This window comes from Oryctolagus cuniculus, chromosome 18 (assembly GCF_051225735.1).
Source record: "Oryctolagus cuniculus isolate XC-2025 breed Fujian yellow rabbit chromosome 18, ASM5122573v1, whole genome shotgun sequence".
Taxonomy (NCBI): domain Eukaryota; kingdom Metazoa; phylum Chordata; class Mammalia; order Lagomorpha; family Leporidae; genus Oryctolagus; species Oryctolagus cuniculus.
This window is the reverse complement of record NC_142884.1, coordinates 35,037,651-35,063,595: the sequence shown is the minus strand read 5'-3', so window position 1 is coordinate 35,063,595 and position 25,945 is coordinate 35,037,651.

Genomic DNA, 25,945 nt, shown 5'->3' with positions numbered 1-25,945 from the left:
AAGAGAAGCAGCTTACAGGATTTGTGTACATTGTGAGTAGGGAGAGGCAGTTTACTGGAGTTCTGCATCCTGAGTGTAGGAAACACTTTACGGGAGTTCTGTAGCATGGGAATAGTCTTACGCACTATGCGGGTTTTTAGTAGTCTGAGTAAAAGAGAAGCAGCTTACAGGATTTGTGTACATTGTGAGTAGGGAGAGGCAGTTTACTGGAGTTCTGCATCCTGAGTGTAGGAAACACTTTACGGGAGTTCTGTAGCATGGGAGCTAACGCACTATGCGCGTTTTCAGTTGTCTGAGTAAAAGAGAAGCAGCTTACAGGATTTGTGTACATTGTGAGTAGGGAGAGGCAGTTTACAGGAGTTCTGCATCCTGAGTGTAGGAAACACTTTACGGGAGTTCTGTAGTATGGGAGTAGTCTTACGCACTATGCGGGTTTTCAGTTGTCTGAGTAAAAGAGAAGCAGCTTACTGGATTTCTGTACATTGTGAGTAGGGAGAGGCAGTTTACAGGAGTTCTGCATCCTGAGTGTAGGAAACACATTACGGGAGTTCTGTAGCATGGGATTAGTCTTACCCACTATGCGGGTTTTCAGTAGTCTGAGTAAAAGAGAAGCAGCTTACAGGATTTGTGTACATTGGAAGTAGTGAGAGGCAGTTTACAGGAGTTCTGCATCCTGAGTGTAGGAAACACTTTATGGGAGTTCTGTAGCATGGGAGTAGTCTTACGCACTATGCGGGTTTTCAGTAGTCTGCGTAAAAGAGAAGCAGCTTACAGGATTTCTGTACATTGGAAGTAGTGAGAGGCAGTTTACAGGAGTTCTGCATCCTGAGTGTAGGAAACACATTAGAGGAGTTCTATAGCATGGGAGTAGTCTTACCCACTATGCGGGTTTTCAGTAGTCTGAGTAAAAGAGAAGCAGCTTACAGGATTTGTGTACATTGGAAGTATTGAGAGACAGTTTACAGGAGTTCTGCATCCTGAGTGTAGGAAAACTTTACGGGAGTTCTGTAGCATGGGAGTAGTCTTACGCACTATGCGGGTTTTCAGTAGTCTGAGTAAAAGAGAAGCAGCTTACAGGATTTCTGTACATTGGAAGTAGTGAGAGGCAGTTTACAGGAGTTCTGCATCCTGAGTGTAGGAAACACTTTACGGGAGTTCTGTAGTATGGGAGTAGTCTTACGCACTATGCGGGTTTTTAGTAGTCTGAGTAAAAGAGAAGCAGCTTACAGGATTTGTGTACATTGTGAGTAGGGAGAGGCAGTTTACAGGAGTTCTGCATCCTGAGTGTAGGAAACACTTTACGGGAGTTCTGTAGCATGGGAGCTAACGCACTATGCGCGTTTTCAGTTGTCTGAGTAAAAGAGAAGCAGCTTACAGGATTTGTGTACATTGTGAGTAGGGAGAGGCAGTTTACAGGAGTTCTGCATCCTGAGTGTAGGAAACACTTTACGGGAGTTCTGTAGTATGGGAGTAGTCTTACGCACTATGCGGGTTTTCAGTTGTCTGAGTAAAAGAGAAGCAGCTTACAGGATTTCTGTACATTGTGAGTAGGGAGAGGCAGTTTACAGGAGTTCTGCATCCTGAGTGTAGGAAACACTTTACGGGAGTTCTGTAGCAAAAATAGTCTTACGCACTATGCGGGTTTTTAGTAGTCTGAGTAAAAGAGAAGCAGCTTACAGGATTTGTGTACATTGTGAGTAGGGAGAGGCAGTTTACTGGAGTTCTGCATCCTGAATGTAGGAAACACTTTACGGGAGTTCTGTAGCATGGGAGCTAACGCACTATGCGCGTTTTCAGTTGTCTGAGTAAAAGAGAAGCAGCTTACAGGATTTGTGTACATTGTGAGTAGGGAGAGGCAGTTTACAGGAGTTCTGCATCCTGAGTGTAGGAAACACTTTATGGGAGTTCTGTAGCATGCGAGTAGTCTTACGCACTATGCGGGTTTTCAGTAGTCTGCGTAAAAGAGAAGCAGCTTACAGGATTTCTGTACATTGGAAGTAGTGAGAGGCAGTTTACAGGAGTTCTGCATCCTGAGTGTAGGAAACACATTAGAGGAGTTCTATAGCATGGGAGTAGTCTTACCCACTATGCGGGTTTTCAGTAGTCTGAGTAAAAGAGAAGCAGCTTACAGGATTTCTGTACATTGGAAGTAGTGAGAGGCAGTTTACAGGAGTTCTGCATCCTGAGTGTAGGAAACACTTTACGGGAGTTCTGTAGCATGGGAGTAGTCTTACGCACTATGCGGGTTTTCAGTTGTCTGAGTAAAAGAGAAGCAGCTTACAGGATTTCTGTACATTGTGAGTAGGGAGAGGCAGTTTACAGGAGTTCTGCATCCTGAGTGTAGGAAACACTTTACGGGAGTTCTTTAGCATGGGAATAGTCTTACGCACTATGCGGGTTTTTAGTAGTCTGAGTAAAAGAGAAGCAGCTTACAGGATTTGTGTACATTGTGAGTAGGGAGAGGCAGTTTACAGGAGTTCTGCATCCTGAGTGTAGGAAACACTTTACGGGAGTTCTGTAGCATGGGAGCTAACGCACTATGCGCGTTTTCAGTTGTCTGAGTAAAAGAGAAGCAGCTTACAGGATTTGTGTACATTGTGAGTAGGGAGAGGCAGTTTACAGGAGTTCTGCATCCTGAGTGTAGGAAACATTTTACGGGAGTTCTGTAGTATGGGAGTAGTCTTACGCACTATGCGGGTTTTCAGTTGTCTGAGTAAAAGAGAAGCAGCTTACAGGATTTCTGTACATTGGAAGTAGTGAGAGGCAGTTTACAGGAGTTCTGCATCCTGAGTGTAGGAAACACTTTACGGGAGTTCTGTAGCATGGGCGTAGTCTTACGCACTATGCGGGTTTTCAGTAGTCTGAGTAAAAGAGAAGCAGCTTACAGGATTTCTGTACATTGTGAGTAGGGAGAGGCAGTTTACAGGAGTTCTGCATCCTGAGTGTAGGAAACACTTTACGGGAGTTCTGTAGCATGGAATAGTCTTACGCACTATGCGGGTTTTTAGTAGTCTGAGTAAAATAGAAGCAGCTTACAGGATTTGTGTACATTGTGAGTAGGGAGAGGCAGTTTACTGGAGTTCTGCATCCTGAGTGTAGGAAACACTTTACGGGAGTTCTGTAGCATGGGAGCTAACGCACTATGCGCGTTTTCAGTTGTCTGAGTAAAAGAGAAGCAGCTTACAGGATTTGTGTACATTGTGAGTAGGGAGAGGCAGTTTACAGGAGTTCTGCATCCTGAGTGTAGGAAACACTTTACGGGAGTTCTGTAGTATGGGAGTAGTCTTACGCACTATGCGGGTTTTCAGTTGTCTGAGTAAAAGAGAAGCAGCTTACAGGATTTCTGTACATTGTGAGTAGGGAGAGGCAGTTTACAGGAGTTCTGCATCCTGAGTGTAGGAAACACTTTACGGGAGTTCTTTAGCATGGGAATAGTCTTACGCACTATGCGGGTTTTTAGTAGTCTGAGTAAAAGAGAAGCAGCTTACAGGATTTGTGTACATTGTGAGTAGGGAGAGGCAGTTTACAGGAGTTCTGCATCCTGAGTGTAGGAAACACTTTACGGGAGTTCTGTAGCATGGGAGCTAACGCACTATGCGCGTTTTCAGTTGTCTGAGTAAAAGAGAAGCAGCTTACAGGATTTGTGTACATTGTGAGTAGGGAGAGGCAGTTTACAGGAGTTCTGCATCCTGAGTGTAGGAAACATTTTACGGGAGTTCTGTAGTATGGGAGTAGTCTTACGCACTATGCGGGTTTTCAGTTGTCTGAGTAAAAGAGAAGCAGCTTACAGGATTTCTGTACATTGGAAGTAGTGAGAGGCAGTTTACAGGAGTTCTGCATCCTGAGTGTAGGAAACACTTTACGGGAGTTCTGTAGCATGGGCGTAGTCTTACGCACTATGCGGGTTTTCAGTAGTCTGAGTAAAAGAGAAGCAGCTTACAGGATTTGTGTACATTGGAAGTATTGAGAGACAGTTTACAGGAGTTCTGCATCCTGAGTGTAGGAAAACTTTACGGGAGTTCTGTAGCATGGGAGTAGTCTTACGCACTATGCGGGTTTTCAGTAGTCTGAGTAAAAGAGAAGCAGCTTACAGGATTTCTGTACATTGGAAGTAGTGAGAGGCAGTTTACAGGAGTTCTGCATCCTGAGTGTAGGAAACACTTTACGGGAGTTCTGTAGTATGGGAGTAGTCTTACGCACTATGCGGGTTTTTAGTAGTCTGAGTAAAAGAGAAGCAGCTTACAGGATTTGTGTACATTGTGAGTAGGGAGAGGCAGTTTACAGGAGTTCTGCATCCTGAGTGTAGGAAACACTTTACGGGAGTTCTGTAGCATGGGAGCTAATGCACTATGCGCGTTTTCAGTTGTCTGAGTAAAAGAGAAGCAGCTTACAGGATTTCTGTACATTGGAAGTAGTGAGAGGCAGTTTACAGGAGTTCTGCATCCTGAGTGTAAGAAACACTACACAGGAGTTCTGTATCATGGGATTAGTCTTACGCACTATGCGGGTTTTTAGTAGTCTGAGTAAAAGAGAAGCAGCTTACAGGATTTGTGTACATTGTGAGTAGGGAGAGGCAGTTTACTGGAGTTCTGCATCCTGAGTGTAGGAAACACTTTACGGGAGTTCTGTAGCATGGGAATAGTCTTACGCACTATGCGGGTTTTTAGTAGTCTGAGTAAAAGAGAAGCAGCTTACAGGATTTGTGTACATTGTGAGTAGGGAGAGGCAGTTTACTGGAGTTCTGCATCCTGAGTGTAGGAAACACTTTACGGGAGTTCTGTAGCATGGGAGCTAACGCACTATGCGCGTTTTCAGTTGTCTGAGTAAAAGAGAAGCAGCTTACAGGATTTGTGTACATTGTGAGTAGGGAGAGGCAGTTTACAGGAGTTCTGCATCCTGAGTGTAGGAAACACTTTACGGGAGTTCTGTAGTATGGGAGTAGTCTTACGCACTATGCGGGTTTTCAGTTGTCTGAGTAAAAGAGAAGCAGCTTACAGGATTTCTGTACATTGGAAGTAGTGAGAGGCAGTTTACAGGAATTCTGCATCCTGAGTGTAGGAAACACTTTACGGGAGTTCTGTAGCATGGGATTAGTCTTACCCACTATGCGGGTTTTCAGTAGTCTGAGTAAAAGAGAAGCAGCTTACAGGATTTGTGTACATTGGAAGTAGTGAGAGGCAGTTTACAGGAGTTCTGCATCCTGAGTGTAGGAAACACTTTACGGGAGTTCTGTAGCATGGGAGTAGTCTTACGCACTATGCGGGTTTTAAGTTGTCTGAGTAAAAGAGAAGCAGCTTACAGGATTTCTGTACATTGTGAGTAGGGAGAGGCAGTTTACAGGAGTTCTGCATCCTGAGTGTAGGAAACACTTTACGGGAGTTCTTTAGCATGGGAATAGTCTTACGCACTATGCGGGTTTTTAGTAGTCTGAGTAAAAGAGAAGCAGCTTACAGGATTTGTGTACATTGTGAGTAGGGAGAGGCAGTTTACTGGAGTTCTGCATCCTGAGTGTAGGAAACACTTTACGGGAGTTCTGTAGCATGGGAGCTAACGCACTATGCGCGTTTTCAGTTGTCTGAGTAAAAGAGAAGCAGCTTACAGGATTTGTATACATTGTGAGTAGGGAGAGGCAGTTTACAGGAGTTCTGCATCCTGAGTGTAGGAAACACATTACGGGAGTTCTGTAGCATGGGAGTAGTCTTACGCACTATGCGGGTTTTCAGTTGTCTGAGTAAAAGAGAAGCAGCTTACAGGATTTCTGTACATTGGAAGTAGTGAGAGGCAGTTTACAGGAGTTCTGCATCCTGAGTGTAGGAAACACTTTACGGGAGTTCTGTAGCATGGGATTAGTCTTACCCACTATGCGGGTTTTCAGTAGTCTGAGTAAAAGAGAAGCAGCTTACAGGATTTGTGTACATTGGAAGTAGTGAGAGGCAGTTTACAGGAGTTCTGCATCCTGAGTGTAGGAAACACTTTACGGGAGTTCTGTAGCATGGGAGTAGTCTTACGCACTATGCGGGTTTTCAGTTGTCTGAGTAAAAGAGAAGCAGCTTACAGGATTTCTGTACATTTTGAGTAGGGAGAGGCAGTTTACAGGAGTTCTGCATCCTGAGTGTAGGAAACACTTTACGGGAGTTCTTTAGCATGGGAATAGTCTTACGCACTATGCGCGTTTTTAGTAGTCTGAGTAAAAGAGAAGCAGCTTACAGGATTTGTGTACATTGTGAGTAGGGAGAGGCAGTTTACTGGAGTTCTGCATCCTGAGTGTAGGAAACACTTTACGGGAGTTCTGTAGCATGGGAGCTAACGCACTATGCGCGTTTTCAGTTGTCTGAGTAAAAGAGAAGCAGCTTACATGATTTGTGTACATTGTGAGTAGGGAGAGGCAGTTTACAGGAGTTCTGCATCCTGAGTGTAGGAAACACATTACGGGAGTTCTGTAGCATGGGAGTAGTCTTACGCACTATGCGGGTTTTCAGTTGTCTGAGTAAAAGAGAAGCAGCTTACAGGATTTCTGTACATTGGAAGTAGTGAGAGGCAGTTTACAGGAGTTCTGCATCCTGAGTGTAGGAAACACTTTACGGGAGTTCTGTAGCATGGGATTAGTCTTACCCACTATGCGGGTTTTCAGTAGTCTGAGTAAAAGAGAAGCAGCTTACAGGATTTGTGTACATTGGAATTAGTGAGAGGCAGTTTACAGGAGTTCTGCATCCTGAGTGTAGGAAACACTTTACGGGAGTTCTGTAGCATGGGAGTAGTCTTACGCACTATGCGGGTTTTCAGTTGTCTGAGTAAAAGAGAAGCAGCTTACAGGATTTCTGTACATTGGAAGTAGTGAGAGGCAGTTTACAGGAGTTCTGCATCCTGAGTGTAGGAAACACTTTATGGGAGTTCTGTAGCATGGGAGTAGTCTTACGCACTATGCGGGTTTTCAGTAGTCTTAGTAAAAGAGAAGCAGCTTACAGGATTTCTGTACATTGGAATTAGTGAGAGGCAGTTTACAGGAGTTCTGCATCCTGAGTGTAGGAAACACTTTAGAGGAGTTCTATAGCATGGGAGTAGTCTTACGCACTATGCGGGTTTTCAGTTGTCTGCGTAAAAGAGAAGCAGCTTACAGGATTTCTGTACATTGGAAGTAGTGAGAGGCAGTTTACAGGAGTTTTGCATCCTGAGTGTAGGAAACACTTTACGGGAGTTCTGTAGCATGGGAGTAGTCTTACGCACTATGCGGGTTTTCAGCAGTCTTAGTGAAAGAAAAGCAGCTTACAGGATTTCTGTACATTGGAAGTAGTGAGAGGCAGTTTACAGGAGTTCTGCATCCTGAGTGTAGGAAACACTAGATGGGAGTTCTGCAGCATGGGAGTAGTCTTACGCACTATGCGGGTTTTCAGCAGTCTGAGTAAAAGAGAAGCAGCTTACAGGATTTCTGTACATTGGAAGTAGTGAGAGGCAGTTTACAGGAGTTCTGCATCCTGAGTGTAAGAAACACTACACAGGAGTTCTGTAGCATAGGATTAGTCTTACGCACTATGCGGGTTTTTAGTAGTCTGAGTAAAAGAGAAGCAGCTTACAGGATTTGTGTACATTGTGAGTAGGGAGAGGCAGTTTACAGGAGTTCTGCATCCTGAGTGTAGGAAACACTTTACGGGAGTTCTGTAGCATGGGAGCTGTCTAACGCACTATGCGCGTTTTCAGTTGTCTGAGTAAAAGAGAAGCAGCTTACAGGATTTGTGTACATTGTGAGTAGGGAGAGGCAGTTTACAGGAGTTCTGCATCCTGAGTGTAGGAAACACTTTATGGGAGTTCTGTAGCATGGGAGCTAATGCACTATTCGCGTTTTCAGTTGTCTGAGTAAAAGAGAAGCAGCTTACAGGATTTCTGTACATTGGAAGTAGTGAGAGGCAGTTTACAGGAGTTCTGCATCCTGAGTGTAGGAAACACTTTAAGGGAGTTCTGTAGCATGGGATTAGTCTTACCCACTATGCGGGTTTTCAGTAGTCTGAGTAAAAGAGAAGCAGCTTACAGGATTTGTGTACATTGGAAGTAGTGAGAGGCAGTTTACAGGAGTTCTGCATCCTGAGTCTAGGAAACACTTTACGGGAGTTCTGTAGCATGGGAGTAGTCTTACCCACTATGCGGGTTTTCAGTAGTCTGAGTAAAAGAGAAGCAGCTTACAGGATTTCTGTACATTGGAAGTAGTGAGAGGCAGTTTACAGGAGTTCTGCATCCTGAGTGTAGGAAACACTTTACGGGAGTTCTGTAGTATGGGAGTAGTCTTACGCACTATGCGGGTTTTCAGTTGTCTGAGTAAAAGAGAAGCAGCTTACAGGATTTCTGTACATTGGAAGTAGTGAGAGGCAGTTTACAGGAGTTCTGCATCCTGACTGTAGGAAACACTTTATGGGAGTTCTGTAGCATGGGAGTAGTCTTACGCACTATGCGGGTTTTCAGTAGTCTGCGTAAAAGAGAAGCAGCTTACAGGATTTCTGTACATTGGAAGTAGTGAGAGGCAGTTTACAGGAGTTCTGCATCCTGAGTGTAGGAAACACTTTAGAGGAGTTCTATAGCATGGGAGTAGTCTTACGCACTATGCGGGTTTTCAGTTGTCTGCGTAAAAGAGAAGCAGCTTACAGGATTTCTGTACATTGGAAGTAGTGAGAGGCAGTTTACAGGAGTTTTGCATCCTGAGTGTAGGAAACACTTTATGGGAGTTCTGTAGCATGGGAGTAGTCTTACGCACTATGCGGGTTTTCAGCAGTCTTAGTGAAAGAGAAGCAGCTTACAGGATTTCTGTACATTGGAAGTAGTGAGAGGCAGTATACAGGAGTTCTGCATCCTGAGTGTAGGAAACACTAGATGGGAGTTCTGCAGCATGGGAGTAGTCTTACGCACTATGTGGGTTTTCAGCAGTCTGAGTAAAAGAGAAGCAGCTTACAGGATTTCTGTACATTGGAAGTAGTGAGAGGCAGTTTACAGGAGTTCTGCATCCTGAGTGTAAGAAACACTACACAGGAGTTCTGTAGCATGGGATTATTCTTACGCACTATGCGGGTTTTTAGTAGTCTGAGTAAAAGAGAAGCAGCTTACAGGATTTCTGTACATTGTGAGTAGGGAGAGGCAGTTTACAGGAGTTCTGCATCCTGAGTGCAGGAAACACTTTACGGGAGTTCTTTAGTATGGGAGTAGTCTTACGCACTATGCGGGTTTTCAGTTGTCTGAGTAAAAGAGAAGCAGCTTACAGGATTTCTGTAAATTGGAAGTAGTGAGAGGCAGTTTACAGGAGTTCTGCATCCTGAGTGTAAGAAACACTTTATGGGAGTTCTGTAGCATGGGAGTAGTCTTACCCACTATGCGGGTTTTCAGTAGTCTGAGTAAAAGAGAAGCAGCTTACAGGATTTGTGTACATTGTGAGTAGGGAGAGGCAGTTTACAGGAGTTCTGCATCCTGAGTGTAGGAAACACTTTACGGGAGTTCTGTAGCATGCGAGTAGTCTTACGCACTATGCAGGTTTTCAGTAGTCTGAGTAAAAGAGAAGCAGCTTACAGGATTTCTGTACATTGGAATTAGTGAGAGGCAGTTTACAGGAGTTCTGCATCCTGAGTGTAGGAAACACTTTACGGGAGTTCTGTAGTATGGGAGTAGTCTTACGCACTATGCGGGTTTTTAGTAGTCTGAGTAAAAGAGAAGCAGCTTATAGGATTTGTGTACATTGTGAGTAGGGAAAGGCAGTTTACAGGAGTTCTGCATCCTGAGTGTAGGAAACACTTTACGGGAGTTCTGTAGCATGGGAGCTAATGCACTATGCGCGTTTTCAGTTGTCTGAGTAAAAGAGAAGCAGCTTACAGGATTTCTGTACATTGGAAGTAGTGAGAGGCAGTTTACAGGAGTTCTGCATCCTGAGTGTAAGAAACACTACACAGGAGTTCTGTAGCATGGGGTTAGTCTTACGCACTATGCGGGTTTTTAGTAGTCTGAGTAAAAGAGAAGCAGCTTACAGGATTTGTGTACATTGTGAGTAGGGAGAGGCAGTTTACAGGAGTTCTGCATCCTGAGTGTAGGAAACACTTTACGGGAGTTCTGTAGCATGGGAATAGTCTTACGTACTATACGGGTTTTTAGTAGTCTGAGTAAAAGAGAAGCAGCTTACAGGATTTGTGTACATTGTGAGTAGGGAGAGGCAGTTTACAGGAGTTCTGCATCCTGAGTGCAGGAAACACTTTACGGGAGTTCTGTAGTATGGGAGTAGTCTTACGCACTATGCGGGTTTTCAGTTGTCTGAGTAAAAGAGAAGCAGCTTACAGGATTTCTGTACATTGGAAGTAGTGAGAGGCAGTTTACAGGAGTTCTGCATCCTGAGTGTAAGAAACACTTTATGGGAGTTCTGTAGCATGGGAGTAGTCTTACCCACTATGCGGGTTTTCAGTAGTCTGAGTAAAAGAGAAGCAGCTTACAGGATTTCTGTACATTGTGAGTAGGGAGAGGCAGTTTACAGGAGTTCTGCATCCTGAGTGTAGGAAACACTTTACGGGAGTTCTGTAGCATGGGAATAGTCTTACGCACTATGCGGGTTTTTAGTAGTCTGAGCAAAAGAGAAGCAGCTTACAGGATTTGTGTACATTGTGAGTAGGGAGAGGCAGTTTACTGGAGTTCTGCATCCGGAGTGTAGGAAACACTTTACGGGAGTTCTGTAGCATGGGAGCTAACGCACTATGCGCGTTTTCAGTTGTCTGAGTAAAAGAGAAGCAGCTTACAGGATTTGTGTACATTGGAAGTAGTGAGAGGCAGTTTACAGGAGTTCTGCATCCTGAGTGTAGGAAACACTTTACGGGAGTTCTGTAGCATGGGAGTAGTCTTACGCACTATGCAGGTTTTCAGTTGTGTGAGTAAAAGAGAAGCAGCTTACAGGATTTCTGTACATTGGAAGTAGTGAGAGGCAGTTTACAGGAGTTCTGCATCCTGAGTGTAGGAAACACTTTATGGGAGTTCTGTAGCATGGGAGTAGTCTTACGCACTATGCGGGTTTTCAGTAGTCTGCGTAAAAGAGAAGCAGCTTACAGGATTTGTGTACATTGGAAGTAGTGAGAGGCAGTTTACAGGAGTTCTGCATCCTGAGTGTAGGAAACACTTTAGAGGAGTTCTATAGCATGGGAGTAGTCTTACGCACTATGCGGGTTTTCAGTTGTCTGCGTAAAAGAGAAGCAGCTTACAGGATTTCTGTACATTGGAAGTAGTGAGAGGCAGTTTACAGGAGTTCTGCATCCTGAGTATAGGAAACACTTTACGGGAGTTCTGTAGCATGGGATTAGTCTTACCCACTATGCGGGTTTTCAGTAGTCTGAGTAAAAGAGAAGCAGCTTACAGGATTTCTGTACATTGGAAGTAGTGAGAGGCAGTTTACAGGAGTTCTGCATCCTGAGTGTAGGAAACACTTTACGGGAGTTCTGTAGCATGGGAGTAGTCTTACGCACTATGCGGGTTTTCAGTTGTCTGAGTAAAAGAGAAGCAGCTTACAGGATTTCTGTACATTGGAAGTAGTGAGAGGCAGTTTACAGGAGTTCTGCATCCTGAGTGTAGGAAACACTTTATGGGAGTTCTGTAGCATGGGAGTAGTCTTACGCACTATGCGGGTTTTCAGTAGTCTGAGTAAAAGAGAAGCAGCTTACAGGATTTGTGTACATTGGAAGTAGTGAGAGGCAGTTTACAGGAGTTCTGCATCCTGAGTGTAGGAAACACTTTACGGGAGTTCTGTAGCATGGGAGTAGTCTTACGCACTATGCGGGTTTTCAGTTGTCTGAGTAAAAGAGAAGCAGCTTACAGGATTTCTGTACATTGGAAGTAGTGAGAGGCAGTTTACAGGAGTTCTGCATCCTGAGTGTAGGAAACACTTTATGGGAGTTCTGTAGCATGGGAGTAGTCATACGCACTATGCGGGTTTTCAGTAGTCTGAGTAAAAGAGAAGCAGCTTACAGGATTTGTGTACATTGGAAGTAGTGAGAGGCAGTTTACAGGAGTTCTGCATCCTGAGTGTAGGAAACACTTTACGGGAGTTCTGTAGCATGGGAGTAGTCTTACGCACTATGCGGGTTTTCAGTTGTCTGAGTAAAAGAGAAGCAGCTTACAGGATTTCTGTACATTGGAAGTAGTGAGAGGCAGTTTACAGGAGTTCTGCATCCTGAGTGTAGGAAACACTTTATGGGAGTTCTGTAGCATGGGAGTAGTCTTACGCACTATGCGGGTTTTCAGTAGTCTGCGTTAAAGAGAAGCAGCTTACAGGATTTCTGTACATTGGAATTAGTGAGAGGCAGTTTACAGGAGTTCTGCATCCTGAGTGTAGGAAACACTTTAGAGGAGTTCTATAGCATGGGAGTAGTCTTACGCACTATGCGGGTTTTCAGTTGTCTGCGTAAAAGAGAAGCAGCTTACAGGATTTCTGTACATTGGAAGTAGTGAGAGGCAGTTTACGGGAGTTTTGCATCCTGAGTGTAGGAAACACTTTATGGGAGTTCTGTAGCATGGGAGTAGTCTTACGCACTCTGCGGGTTTTCAGCAGTCTTAGTGAAAGAGAAGCAGCTTACAGGATTTCTGTACATTGGAAGTAGTGAGAGGCAGTTTACAGGAGTTCTGCATCCTGAGTGTAGGAAACACTAGATGGGAGTTCTGCAGCATGGGAGTAGTCTTAAGCACTATGCGGGTTTTCAGCAGTCTGAGTAAAAGAGAAGCAGCTTACAGGATTTCTGTACATTGGACGTAGTGAGAGGCAGTTTACAGGAGTTCTGCATCCTGAGTGTAAGAAACACTACACAGGAGTTCTGTAGCATGGGATTAGTCTTACGCACTATGCGGGTTTTTAGTAGTCTGAGTAAAAGAGAAGCAGCTTACAGGATTTGTGTACATTGTGAGTAGGGAGAGGCAGTTTACAGGAGTTCTGCATCCTGAGTGCAGGAAACACTTTACGGGAGTTCTGTAGCATGGGAGTAGTCTTACGCACTATGCGGGTTTTCAGTTGTCTGAGTAAAAGAGAAGCAGCTTACAGGATTTCTGTACATTGGAAGTAGTGAGAGGCAGTTTACAGGAGTTCTGCATCCTGAGTGTAAGAAACACTTTATGGGAGTTCTGTAGCATGGGAGTAGTCTTACCCACTATGCGGGTTTTCAGTAGTCTTAGTGAAAGAGAAGCAGCTTACAGGATTTCTGTACATTGTGAGTAGGGAGAGGCAGTTTACAGGACTTCTGCATCCTGAGTGTAGGAAACACTTTACGGGAGTTCTGTAGCATGGGAATAGTCTTACGCACTATGCGGGTTTTTAGTAGTCTGAGTAAAAGAGAAGCAGCTTACAGGATTTGTGTACATTGTGAGTAGGGAGAGGCAGTTTACTGGAGTTCTGCATCCGGAGTGTAGGAAACACTTTACGGGAGTTCTGTAGCATGGGAGCTAACGCACTATGCGCGTTTTCAGTTGTCTGAGTAAAAGAGAAGCAGCTTACAGGATTTGTGTACATTGGAAGTAGTGAGAGGCAGTTTACAGGAGTTCTGCATCCTGAGTGTAGGAAACACTTTACGGGAGTTCTGTAGCATGGGAGTAGTCTTACGCACTATGCAGGTTTTCAGTTGTGTGAGTAAAAGAGAAGCAGCTTACAGGATTTCTGTACATTGGAAGTAGTGAGAGGCAGTTTACAGGAGTTCTGCATCCTGAGTGTAGGAAACACTTTATGGGAGTTCTGTAGCATGGGAGTAGTCTTACGCACTATGCGGGTTTTCAGTAGTCTGCGTAAAAGAGAAGCAGCTTACAGGATTTGTGTACATTGGAAGTAGTGAGAGGCAGTTTACAGGAGTTCTGCATCCTGAGTGTAGGAAACACTTTAGAGGAGTTCTATAGCATGGGAGTAGTCTTACGCACTATGCGGGTTTTCAGTTGTCTGCGTAAAAGAGAAGCAGCTTACAGGATTTCTGTACATTGGAAGTAGTGAGAGGCAGTTTACAGGAGTTCTGCATCCTGAGTGTAGGAAACACTTTACGGGAGTTCTGTAGCATGGGATTAGTCTTACCCACTATGCGGGTTTTCAGTAGTCTGAGTAAAAGAGAAGCAGCTTACAGGATTTCTGTACATTGGAAGTAGTGAGAGGCAGTTTACAGGAGTTCTGCATCCTGAGTGTAGGAAACACTTTACGGGAGTTCTGTAGCATGGGAGTAGTCTTACGCACTATGCGGGTTTTCAGTTGTCTGAGTAAAAGAGAAGCAGCTTACAGGATTTCTGTACATTGGAAGTAGTGAGAGGCAGTTTACAGGAGTTCTGCATCCTGAGTGTAGGAAACACTTTATGGGAGTTCTGTAGCATGGGAGTAGTCTTACGCACTATGCGGGTTTTCAGTAGTCTGCGTTAAAGAGAAGCAGCTTACAGGATTTCTGTACATTGGAATTAGTGAGAGGCAGTTTACAGGAGTTCTGCATCCTGAGTGTAGGAAACACTTTAGAGGAGTTCTATAGCATGGGAGTAGTCTTACGCACTATGCGGGTTTTCAGTTGTCTGCGTAAAAGAGAAGCAGCTTACAGGATTTCTGTACATTGGAAGTAGTGAGAGGCAGTTTACAGGAGTTTTGCATCCTGAGTGTCGGAAACACTTTATGGGAGTTCTGTAGTATGGGAGTAGTCTTACGCACTATGCGGGTTTTCAGCAGTCTTAGTGAAAGAGAAGCAGCTTACAGGATTTCTGTACATTGGAAGTAGTGAGAGGCAGTTTACAGGAGTTTTGCATCCTGAGTGTAGGAAACACTTTATGGGAGTTCTGTAGCATGGGAGTAGTCTTACCCACTATGCGGGTTTTCAGCAGTCTTAGTGAAAGAGAAGCAGCTTACAGGATTTCTGTACATTGGAAGTAGTGAGAGGCAGTTTACAGGAGTTCTGCATCCTGAGTGAAGGAAACACTAGATGGGAGTTCTGCAGCATGGGAGTAGTCTTACGCACTATGCGGGTTTTCAGCAGTCTGAGTAAAAGAGAAGCAGCTTACAGGATTTCTGTACATTGGAAGTAGTGAGAGGCAGTTTACAGGAGTTCTGCATCCTGAGTGTAAGAAACACTACACAGGAGTTCTGTAGCATGGGATTAGTCTTACGCACTATGCGGGTTTTTAGTAGTCTGAGTAAAAGAGAAGCAGCTTACAGGATTTGTGTACATTGTGAGTAGGGATAGGCAGTTTACAGGAGTTCTGCATCCTGAGTGCAGGAAACACTTTACGGGAGTTCTGTAGCATGGGAGCTAATGCACTATGCGCGTTTTCAGTTGTCTGAGTAAAAGAGAAGCAGCTTACAGGATTTCTGTACATTGGAAGTAGTGAGAGGCAGTTTACAGGAGTTCTGCATCCTGAGTGTAAGAAACACTACACAGGAGTTCTGTAGCATGGGATTAGTCTTACACACTATGCGGGTTTTTAGTAGTCTGAGTAAAAGAGAAGCAGCTTACAGGATTTGTGTACATTGTGAGTAGGGAGAGGCAGTTTACAGGAGTTCTGCATCCTGAGTGTAGGAAACACTTTACGGGAGTTCTGTAGCATGGGAATAGTCTTACGCACTATACGGGTTTTTAGTAGTCTGAGTAAAAGAGAAGCAGCTTACAGGATTTGTGTACATTGTGAGTAGGGAGAGGCAGTTTACAGGAGTTCTGCATCCTGAGTGTAGGAAACACTTTACGGGAGTTCTGTAGCATGGGAGCTAATGCACTATGCGCGTTTTCAGTTGTCTGAGTAAAAGAGAAGCAGCTTACAGGATTTCTGTACATTGGAAGTAGTGAGAGGCAGTTTACAGGAGTTCTGCATCCTGAGTGTAAGAAACACTACACAGGAGTTCTGTAGCATGGGATTAGTCTTACGCACTATGCGGGTTTTTAGTAGTCTGAGTAAAAGAGAAGCAGCTTACAGGATTTGTGTACATTGTGAGTAGGGAGAGGCAGTTTACAGGAGTTCTGCATCCTGAGTGTAGGAAACACTTTACGGGAGTTCTGTAGCATAGGAATAGTCTTACGCACTATACGGGTTTTTAGCAGTCTGAGTAAAAGAGAAGCAGCTTACAGGATTTGTGTACATTGTGAGTAGGGAGAGGCAGTTTACAGGAGTTCTGCATCCTGAGTGAAGGAAACACTTTACGGGAGTTCTGTAGTATGGGATTAGTCTTACCCACTATGCGGGTTTTCAGTAGTCTGAGTAAAAGAGAAGCAGCTTACAGGATTTGTGTACATTGTGAGTAGTGAGAGGCAGTTTACAGGAGTTCTGCATCCTGAGTGTTGGAAACACTTTACGGGAGTTCTGTAGCATGGGAGTAGTCTTACGCACTATGCGGGTTTTCAGTAGTCTGAGTAAAAGAGAAGCAGCTTACAGGATTTCTGTACATTGGAAGAAGTGAGAGGCAGTTTACAGGAGTTCTGCATCCTGAGTGTAGGATACACTAGATGGGAGTTCTGCAGCATGGGAGTAGTCTTACGCACTATGCGGGTTTTCAGCAGTCTGAGTAAAAGAGAAGCAGCTTACAGGATTTCTGTACATTGGAAGTAGTGAGAGGCAGTTTACAGGAGTTCTGCATCCTGAGTGTAAGAAACACTACACAGGAGTTCTGTAGCATGGGATTAGTCTTACGCACTATACGGGTTTTTAGTAGTCTGAGTAAAAGAGAAGCAGCTTACAGGATTTGTGTACATTGTGAGTAGGGATAGGCAGTTTACAGGAGTTCTGCATCCTGAGTGTAGGATACACTAGATGGGAGTTCTGCAGCATGGGAGTAGTCTTACGCACTATGCGGGTTTTCAGCAGTCTGAGTAAAAGAGAAGCAGCTTACAGGATTTCTGTACATTGGAAGTAGTGAGAGGCAGTTTACAGGAGTTCTGCATCCTGAGTGTAAGAAACACTACACAGGAGTTCTGTAGCATGGGATTAGTCATACGCACTATACGGGTTTTTAGTAGTCTGAGTAAAAGAGAAGCAGCTTACAGGATTTGTGTACATTGTGAGTAGGGAGAGGCAGTTTACAGGAGTTCTGCATCCTGAGTGTAGGAAACACTTTACGGGAGTTCTGTAGCATGGGAGCTAATGCACTATGCGCGTTTTCAGTTGTCTGAGTAAAAGAGAAGCAGCTTACAGGATTTCTGTACATTGGAAGTAGTGAGAGGCAGTTTACAGGAGTTCTGCATCCTGAGTGTAAGAAACACTACACAGGAGTTCTGTAGCATGGGATTAGTCTTACGCACTATGCGGGTTTTTAGTAGTCTGAGTAAAAGAGAAGCAGCTTACAGGATTTGTGTACATTGTGAGTAGGGAGAGGCAGTTTACAGGAGTTCTGCATCCTGAGTGTAGGAAACACTTTACGGGAGTTCTGTAGCATAGGAATAGTCTTACGCACTATACGGGTTTTTAGCAGTCTGAGTAAAAGAGAAGCAGCTTACAGGATTTGTGTACATTGTGAGTAGGGAGAGGCAGTTTACAGGAGTTCTGCATCCTGAGTGAAGGAAACACTTTACGGGAGTTCTGTAGTATGGGATTAGTCTTACCCACTATGCGGGTTTTCAGTAGTCTGAGTAAAAGAGAAGCAGCTTACAGGATTTGTGTACATTGTGAGTAGTGAGAGGCAGTTTACAGGAGTTCTGCATCCTGAGTGTTGGAAACACTTTACGGGAGTTCTGTAGCATGGGAGTAGTCTTACGCACTATGCGGGTTTTCAGTTGTCTGAGTAAAAGAGAAGCAGCTTACAGGATTTCTGTACATTGGAAGTAGTGAGAGGCAGTTTACAGGAGTTCTGCATCCTGAGTGTAGGATACACTAGATGGGAGTTCTGCAGCATGGGAGTAGTCTTACGCACTATGCGGGTTTTCAGCAGTCTGAGTAAAAGAGAAGCAGCTTACAGGATTTCTGTACATTGGAAGTAGTGAGAGGCAGTTTACAGGAGTTCTGCATCCTGAGTGTAAGAAACACTACACAGGAGTTCTGTAGCATGGGATTAGTCTAACGCACTATGCGGGTTTTTAGTAGTCTGAGTAAAAGAGAAGCAGCTTACAGGATTTGTGTACATTGTGAGTAGGGATAGGCAGTTTACAGGAGTTCTGCATCCTGAGTGTAGGAAACACTTTACGGGAGTTCTGTAGCATGTGAGCTAATGCACTATGCGCGTTTTCAGTTGTCTGAGTAAAAGAGAAGCAGCTTACAGGATTTCTGTACATTGGAAGTAGTGAGAGGTAGTTTACAGGAGTTCTGCATCCTGAATGTAAGAAACACTACACAGGAGTTCTGTAGCATGGGATTAGTCTTACGCACTATGCGCGTTTTCCGTTGTCTGAGTAAAAGAGAAGCAGCTTACAGGATTTGTGTACATTGTGAGTAGGGAGAGGCAGTTTACAGGAGTTCTGCATCCTGAGTGTAGGAAACACTTTACGGGAGTTCTGTAGCATGGGAATAGTCTTACGCACTATACGGGTTTTTAGTAGTCTGAGTAAAAGAGAAGCAGCTTACAGGATTTGTGTACATTGTGAGTAGGGAGAGGCAGTTTACAGGAGTTCTGCATCCTTAGTGTAGGAAACACTTTACGGGAGTTCTGTAGCATGGGAGCTAATGCACTATGCGCGTTTTCAGTTGTCTGAGTAAAAGAGAAGCAGCTTACAGGATTTCTGTACATTGGAAGTAGTGAGAGGCAGTTTACAGGAGTTCTGCATCCTGAGTGTAAGAAACACTACACAGCAGTTCTGTAGCATGAGATTAGTCTTACGCACTATGCGGGTTTTTAGTAGTCTGAGTAAAAGAGAAGCAGCTTACAGGATTTGTGTACATTGTGAGTAGGGAGAGGCAGTTTACAGGAGTTCTGCATCCTGAGTGTAGGAAACACTTTACGGGAGTTCTGTAGCATGGGAATAGTCTGACGCACTATACGGGTTTTTAGTAGTCTGAGTAAAAGAGAAGCAGCTTACAGGATTTGTGTACATTGTGAGTAGGGAGAGGCAGTTTACAGGAGTTCTGCATCCTGAGTGTAGGAAACACTTTACGGGAGTTCTGTAGTATGGGAGTAGTCTTACGCACTATGCGGGTTTTCAGTTGTCTGAGTAAAAGAGAAGCAGCTTACAGGATTTCTGTACATTGGAAGTAGTGAGAGGCAGTTTACAGGAGTTCTGCATCCTGAGTGTAAGAAACACTTTACGGGAGTTCTGTAGCATGGGAGTAGTCTTACCCACTATGCGTGTATTCAGTGGTCTGCGTAAAAGAGAAGCAGCTTACAGGATTTGTGTACATTGGAAGTATTGAGAGACAGTTTATAGGAGTTCTGCATCCTGAGTGTAGGAAACACTTTACGGGAGTTCTGTAGCATGGGAGTAGTCTTACGCACTATGCGGGTTTTCAGTAGTCTGAGTAAAAGAGAAGCAGCTTACAGGATTTCTGTACATTGGAAGTAGTGAGAGGCAGTTTACAGGAGTTCTGCATCCTGAGTGTAGGAAACAGTTTACGGGAGTTCTGTAGTATGGGAGTAGTCTTACGCACTATGCGGGTTTTCAGTTGTCTGAGTAAAAGAGAAGCAGCTTACAGGATTTCTGTACATTGGAAGTAGTGAGAGGCAGTTTACAGGAGTTCTGCATCCTGAGTGTAGGAAACACTTTATGGGAGTTCTGTAGCACGGGAGTAGTCTTACCCACTATGCGGGTTTTCAGCAGTCTGAGTAAAAGAGAAGCAGCTTACAGGATTTCTGTACATTGGAAGTAGTGAGAGGCAGTTTACAGGAGTTCTGCATCCTGAGTGTAAGAAACACTACACAGGAGTTCTGTAGCATGGGATTAGTCTTACGCACTATGCGGGTTTTTAGTAGTCTGAGTAAAAGAGAAGCAGCTTACAGGATTTGTGTACATTGTGAGTAGGGAGAGGCAGTTTACAGGAGTTCTGCATCCTGAGTGTAGGAAACACTTTACGGGAGTTCTGTAGCATGGGAATAGTCTTACGCACTATGCGGGTTTTTAGTAGTCTGAGTAAAAGAGAAGCAGCTTACAGGATTTCTGTACATTGTGAGTAGGGAGAGGCAGTTTACAGGAGTTCTGCATCCTGAGTGTAGGAAACACTTTACGGGAGTTCTGTAGCATGGGAGCTAATGCACTATGCGCGTTTTCCGTTGTCTGAGTAAAAGAGAAGCAGCTTACAGGATTTGTGTACATTGTGAGTAGGGAGAGGCAGTTTACAGGAGTTCTGCATCCTGAGTGTAGGAAACACTTTACGGGAGTTCTGTAGTATGGGAGTAGTCTTACCCACTATGCGGGTTTTCAGTTGTCTGAGTAAAAGAGAAGCAGCTTACAGGATTTCTGTACATTGGAAGTAGTGAGAGGCAGTTTACAGGAGTTCTGCATCCTGAGTGTAGGAAACACTATACGGGAGTTCTGTAGCATGGGATTAGTCTTACCCACTATGCGGGTTTTCAGTAGTCTGAGTAAAAGAGAAGCAGCTTACAGGATTTGTGTACATTGGAAGTAGTGAGAGGCAGTTTACAGGAGTTCTGCATCCTGAGTGTAGGAAACACTTTACGGGAGTTCTGTAGCATGGGAGTAGTCTTACCCACTATGCGGGTTTTCAGTAGTCTGAGTAAAAGAGAAGCAGCTTACAGGATTTCTGTACATTGGAAGTAGTGAGGGGCAGTTTACAGGAGTTCTGCATCCTGAGTGTAGGAAACACTTTACGGGAGTTCTGTAGCATGGGAGTAGTCTTACGCACTATGCGGGTTTTCAGCAGTCTTAGTGAAAGAGAAGCAGCTTACAGGATTTCTGTACATTGGAAGTAGTGAGAGGCAGTTTACAGGAGTTCTGCATCCTGAGTGTAGGAAACACTAGATGGGAGTTCTGCAGCATGGGAGTAGTCTTACGCACTATGCGGGTTTTCAGCAGTCTGAGTAAAAGAGAAGCAGCTTACAGGATTTCTGTACATTGGAAGTAGTGAGAGGCAGTTTACAGGAGTTCTGCATCCTGAGTGTAAGAAACACTACACAGGAGTTCTGTAGCATGGGATTAGTCTTACACACTATGCGGGTTTTTAGTAGTGTGAGTAAAAGAGAAGCAGCTTACAGGATTTATGTACATTGTGAGTAGGGAGAAGCAGTTTACAGGAGTTCTGCATCCTGAGTGCAGGAAACACTTTACGGGAGTTCTGTAGTATGGGAGTAGTCTTACGCACTATGCGGGTTTTCAGTTGTCTGAGTAAAAGAGAAGCAGCTTACAGGATTTCTGTACATTGGAAGTAGTGAGAGGCAGTTTACAGGAGTTCTGCATCCTGAGTGTAAGAAACACTTCATGGGAGTTCTGTAGCATGGGAGTAGTCTTACCCACTATGCGGGTTTTCAGTAGTCTGAGTAAAAGAGAAGCAGCTTACAGGATTTGTGTACATTGGAAGTATTGAGAGACAGTTTACTGGAGTTCTGCATCCTGAGCGTAGGAAACACTTTACGGGAGTTCTGTAGCATGGGAGTAGTCTTACGCACTATGCGGGTTTTCAGTAGTCTGAGTAAAAGAGAAGCAGCTTACAGGATTTCTGTACATTGGAATTAGTGAGAGGCAGTTTACAGGAGTTCTGCATCCTGAGTGTAGGAAACACTTTACGGGAGTTCTGTAGTATGGGAGTAGTCTTACGCACTATGCGGGTTTTTAGTAGTCTGAGTAAAAGAGAAGCAGCTTACAGGATTTGTGTACATTGTGAGTAGGGAGAGGCAGTTTACAGGAGTTCTGCGTCCTGAGTGTAGGAAACACTTACGGGAGTTCTGTAGCATGGGAGCTAATGCACTATGCGCGTTTTCAGTTGTCTGAGTAAAAGAGAAGCAGCTTACAGGATTTCTGTACATTGGAAGTAGTGAGAGGCAGTTTACAGGAGTTCTGCATCCTGAGTGTAAGAAACACTACACAGGAGTTCTGTAGCATGGGATTAGTCTTACGCACTATGCGGGTTTTTAGTAGTCTGAGTAAAAGAGAAGCAGCTTACAGGATTTGTGTACATTGTGAGTAGGGAGAGGCAGTTTACAGGAGTTCTGCATCCTGAGTGTAGGAAACACTTTACGGGAGTTCTGTAGCATGGGAATAGTCTTACGCACTATGCGGGTTTTTAGTAGTCTGAGTAAAAGAGAAGCAGCTTACAGGATTTGTGTACATTGTGAGTAGGGAGAGGCAGTTTACAGGAGTTCTGCATCCTGAGTGTAGGAAACACTTTACGGGAGTTCTGTAGCATGGGAGCTAATGCACTATGCGCGTTTTCACTTGTCTGAGTAAAAGAGAAGCAGCTTACAGGATTTCTGTACATTGGAAGTAGTGAGAGGCAGTTTACAGGAATTCTGCATCCTGAGTGTAAGAAACACTACACAGGAGTTCTGTAGCATGGGATTAGTCTTACCCACTATGTGGGTTTTCAGTAGTCTGAGTAAAAGAGAAGCAGCTTACAGGATTTGTGTACATTGTGAGTAGTGAGAGGCAGTTTACAGGAGTTCTGCATCCTGAGTGTAGGAAACACTTTACGGGAGTTCTGTAGCATGGGAGTAGTCTTACGCAATATGGGGGTTTTCAGTAGTCTGAGTAAAAGAGAAGCAGCTTACAGGATTTCTGTACATTGGAAGTAGTGAGAGGCAGTTTGCAGGAGTTCTGCATCCTGAGTGTAGGATACACTAGATGGGAGTTCTGCAGCATGGGAGTAGTCTTACGCACTATGCGGGTTTTCAGTTGTCTGAGTAAAAGAGAAGCAGCTTACAGGATTTCTGTACATTGGAAGTAGTGAGAGGCAGTTTACAGGAGTTCTGCATCCTGAGTGTAAGAAAAACTACACAGGAGTTCTGTGGCATGGGATTAGTCTTACGCACTATGCGGGTTTTTAGTAGTCTGAGTAAAAGAGAAGCAGCTTACAGGATTTGTGTACATTGTGAGTAGGGAGAGGCAGTTTACAGGAGTTCTGCATCCTGAGTGTAGGAAACACTTTACGGGAGTTCTGTAGCATGGGAGCTAATGCACTATGTGCGTTTTCAGTTGTCTGAGTAAAAGAGAAGCAGCTTACAGGATTTCTGTACATTGGAAGTAGTGAGAGGCAGTTTACAGGAGTTCTGCATCCTGAGTGTAAGAAACACTACACAGGAGTTCTGTAGCATGGGAGTAGTCTTACGCACTATGCGGGTTTTTAGTAGTCTGAGTAAAAGAGAAGCAGCTTACAGGATTTGTGTACATTGTGAGTAGGGAGAGGCAGTTTACAGGAGTTCTGCATCCTGAGTGTAGGAAACACTTTACGGGAGTTCTGTAGCATGGGAATAGTCTTACGCACTATACGGGTTTTTAGTAGTCTGAGTAAAAGAGAAGCAGCTTACAGGATTTGTGTACATTGTGAGTAGGGAGAGGCAGTTTACAGGAGTTCTGCATCCTGAGTGTAGGAAACACTTTACGGGAGTTCTGTAGCATGGGAGCTAATGCACTATGCGCGTTTTCAGTTGTCTGAGTAAAAGAGAAGCAGCTTACAGGATTTCTGTACATTGGAAGTAGTGAGAGGCAGTTTACAGGAGTTCTGCATCCTGAGTGTAAGAAACACTACACAGGAGTTCTGTAGTATGGGAGTAGTCTTACGCACTATGCGGGTTTTTAGTAGTCTGAGTAAAAGAGAAGCAGCTTACAGGATTTGTGTACATTGTGAGTAGGGAGAGGCAGTTTACAGGAGTTCTGCATCCTGAGTGTAGGAAACACTTTACGGGAGTTCTGTAGCATGGGATTAGTCTAACGCACTATGCGGGTTTTTAGTAGTCTGAGTAAAAGAGAAGCAGCTTACAGGATTTGTGTACATTGTGAGTAGGGAGAGGCAGTTTACAGGAGTTCTGCATCCTGAGTGCAGGAAACACTTTACGGGAGTTCTGTAGTATGGGAGTAGTCTTACGCACTATGCGGGTTTTCAGTTGTCTGAGTAAAAGAGAAGCAGCTTACAGGATTTCTGTACATTGGAAGTAGTGAGAGGCAGTTTCCAGGAGTTCTGCATCCTGAGTGTAAGAAACACTTTATGGGAGTTCTGTAGCATGGGAGTAGTCTTACCCAATATGCGTGTTTTCAGTAGTCTGAGTAAAAGAGAAGCAGCTTACAGGATTTGTGTACATTGTGAGTAGGGAGAGGCAGTTTACAGGAGTTCTGCATCCTGAGTGTAGGAAACACTTTACGGTAGTTCTGTAGCTTGGGATAAGTCTTACCCACTATGTGGGTTTTCAGTAGTCTGAGTAAAAGAGAAGCAGCTTACAGGATTTGTGTACATTGTGAGTAGTGAGAGGCAGTTTACAGGAGTTCTGCATCCTGAGTGTAGGAAACACTTTACGGGAGTTCTGTAGCATGGGAGTAGTCTTACGCAATATGGGGGTTTTCAGTAGTCTGAGTAAAAGAGAAGCAGCTTACAGGATTTCTGTACATTGGAAGTAGTGAGAGGCAGTTTGCAGGAGTTCTGCATCCTGAGTGTAGGATACACTAGATGGGAGTTCTGCAGCATGGGAGTAGTCTTACGCACTATGCGGGTTTTCAGTTGTCTGAGTAAAAGAGAAGCAGCTTACAGGATTTCTGTACATTGGAAGTAGTGAGAGGCAGTTTACAGGAGTTCTGCATCCTGAGTGTAAGAAAAACTACACAGGAGTTCTGTGGCATGGGATTAGTCTTACGCACTATGCGGGTTTTTAGTAGTCTGAGTAAAAGAGAAGCAGCTTACAGGATTTGTGTACATTGTGAGTAGGGAGAGGCAGTTTACAGGAGTTCTGCATCCTGAGTGTAGGAAACACTTTACGGGAGTTCTGTAGCATGGGAGCTAATGCACTATGTGCGTTTTCAGTTGTCTGAGTAAAAGAGAAGCAGCTTACAGGATTTCTGTACATTGGAAGTAGTGAGAGGCAGTTTACAGGAGTTCTGTATCCTGAGTGTAAGAAACACTACACAGGAGTTCTGTAGCATGGGAGTAGTCTTACGCACTATGCGGGTTTTTAGTAGTCTGAGTAAAAGAGAAGCAGCTTACAGGATTTGTGTACATTGTGAGTAGGGAGAGGCAGTTTACAGGAGTTCTGCATCCTGAGTGTAGGAAACACTTTACGGGAGTTCTGTAGCATGGGAATAGTCTTACGCACTATACGGGTTTTTAGTAGTCTGAGTAAAAGAGAAGCAGCTTACAGGATTTGTGTACATTGTGAGTAGGGAGAGGCAGTTTACAGGAGTTCTGCATCCTGAGTGTAGGAAACACTTTACGGGAGTTCTGTAGCATGGGAGCTAATGCACTATGCGCGTTTTCAGTTGTCTGAGTAAAAGAGAAGCAGCTTACAGGATTTCTGTACATTGGAAGTAGTGAGAGGCAGTTTACAGGAGTTCTGCATCCTGAGTGTAAGAAACACTACACAGGAGTTCTGTAGTATGGGAGTAGTCTTACGCACTATGCGGGTTTTTAGTAGTCTGAGTAAAAGAGAAGCAGCTTACAGGATTTGTGTACATTGTGAGTAGGGAGAGGCAGTTTACAGGAGTTCTGCATCCTGAGTGTAGGAAACACTTTACGGGAGTTCTGTAGCATGGGATTAGTCTAACGCACTATGCGGGTTTTTAGTAGTCTGAGTAAAAGAGAAGCAGCTTACAGGATTTGTGTACATTGTGAGTAGGGAGAGGCAGTTTACAGGAGTTCTGCATCCTGAGTGCAGGAAACACTTTACGGGAGTTCTGTAGTATGGGAGTAGTCTTACGCACTATGCGGGTTTTCAGTTGTCTGAGTAAAAGAGAAGCAGCTTACAAGATTTCTGTACATTGGAAGTAGTGAGAGGCAGTTTCCAGGAGTTCTGCATCCTGAGTGTAAGAAACACTTTATGGGAGTTCTGTAGCATGGGAGTAGTCTTACCCAATATGCGTGTTTTCAGTAGTCTGAGTAAAAGAGAAGCAGCTTACAGGATTTGTGTACATTGTGAGTAGGGAGAGGCAGTTTACAGGAGTTC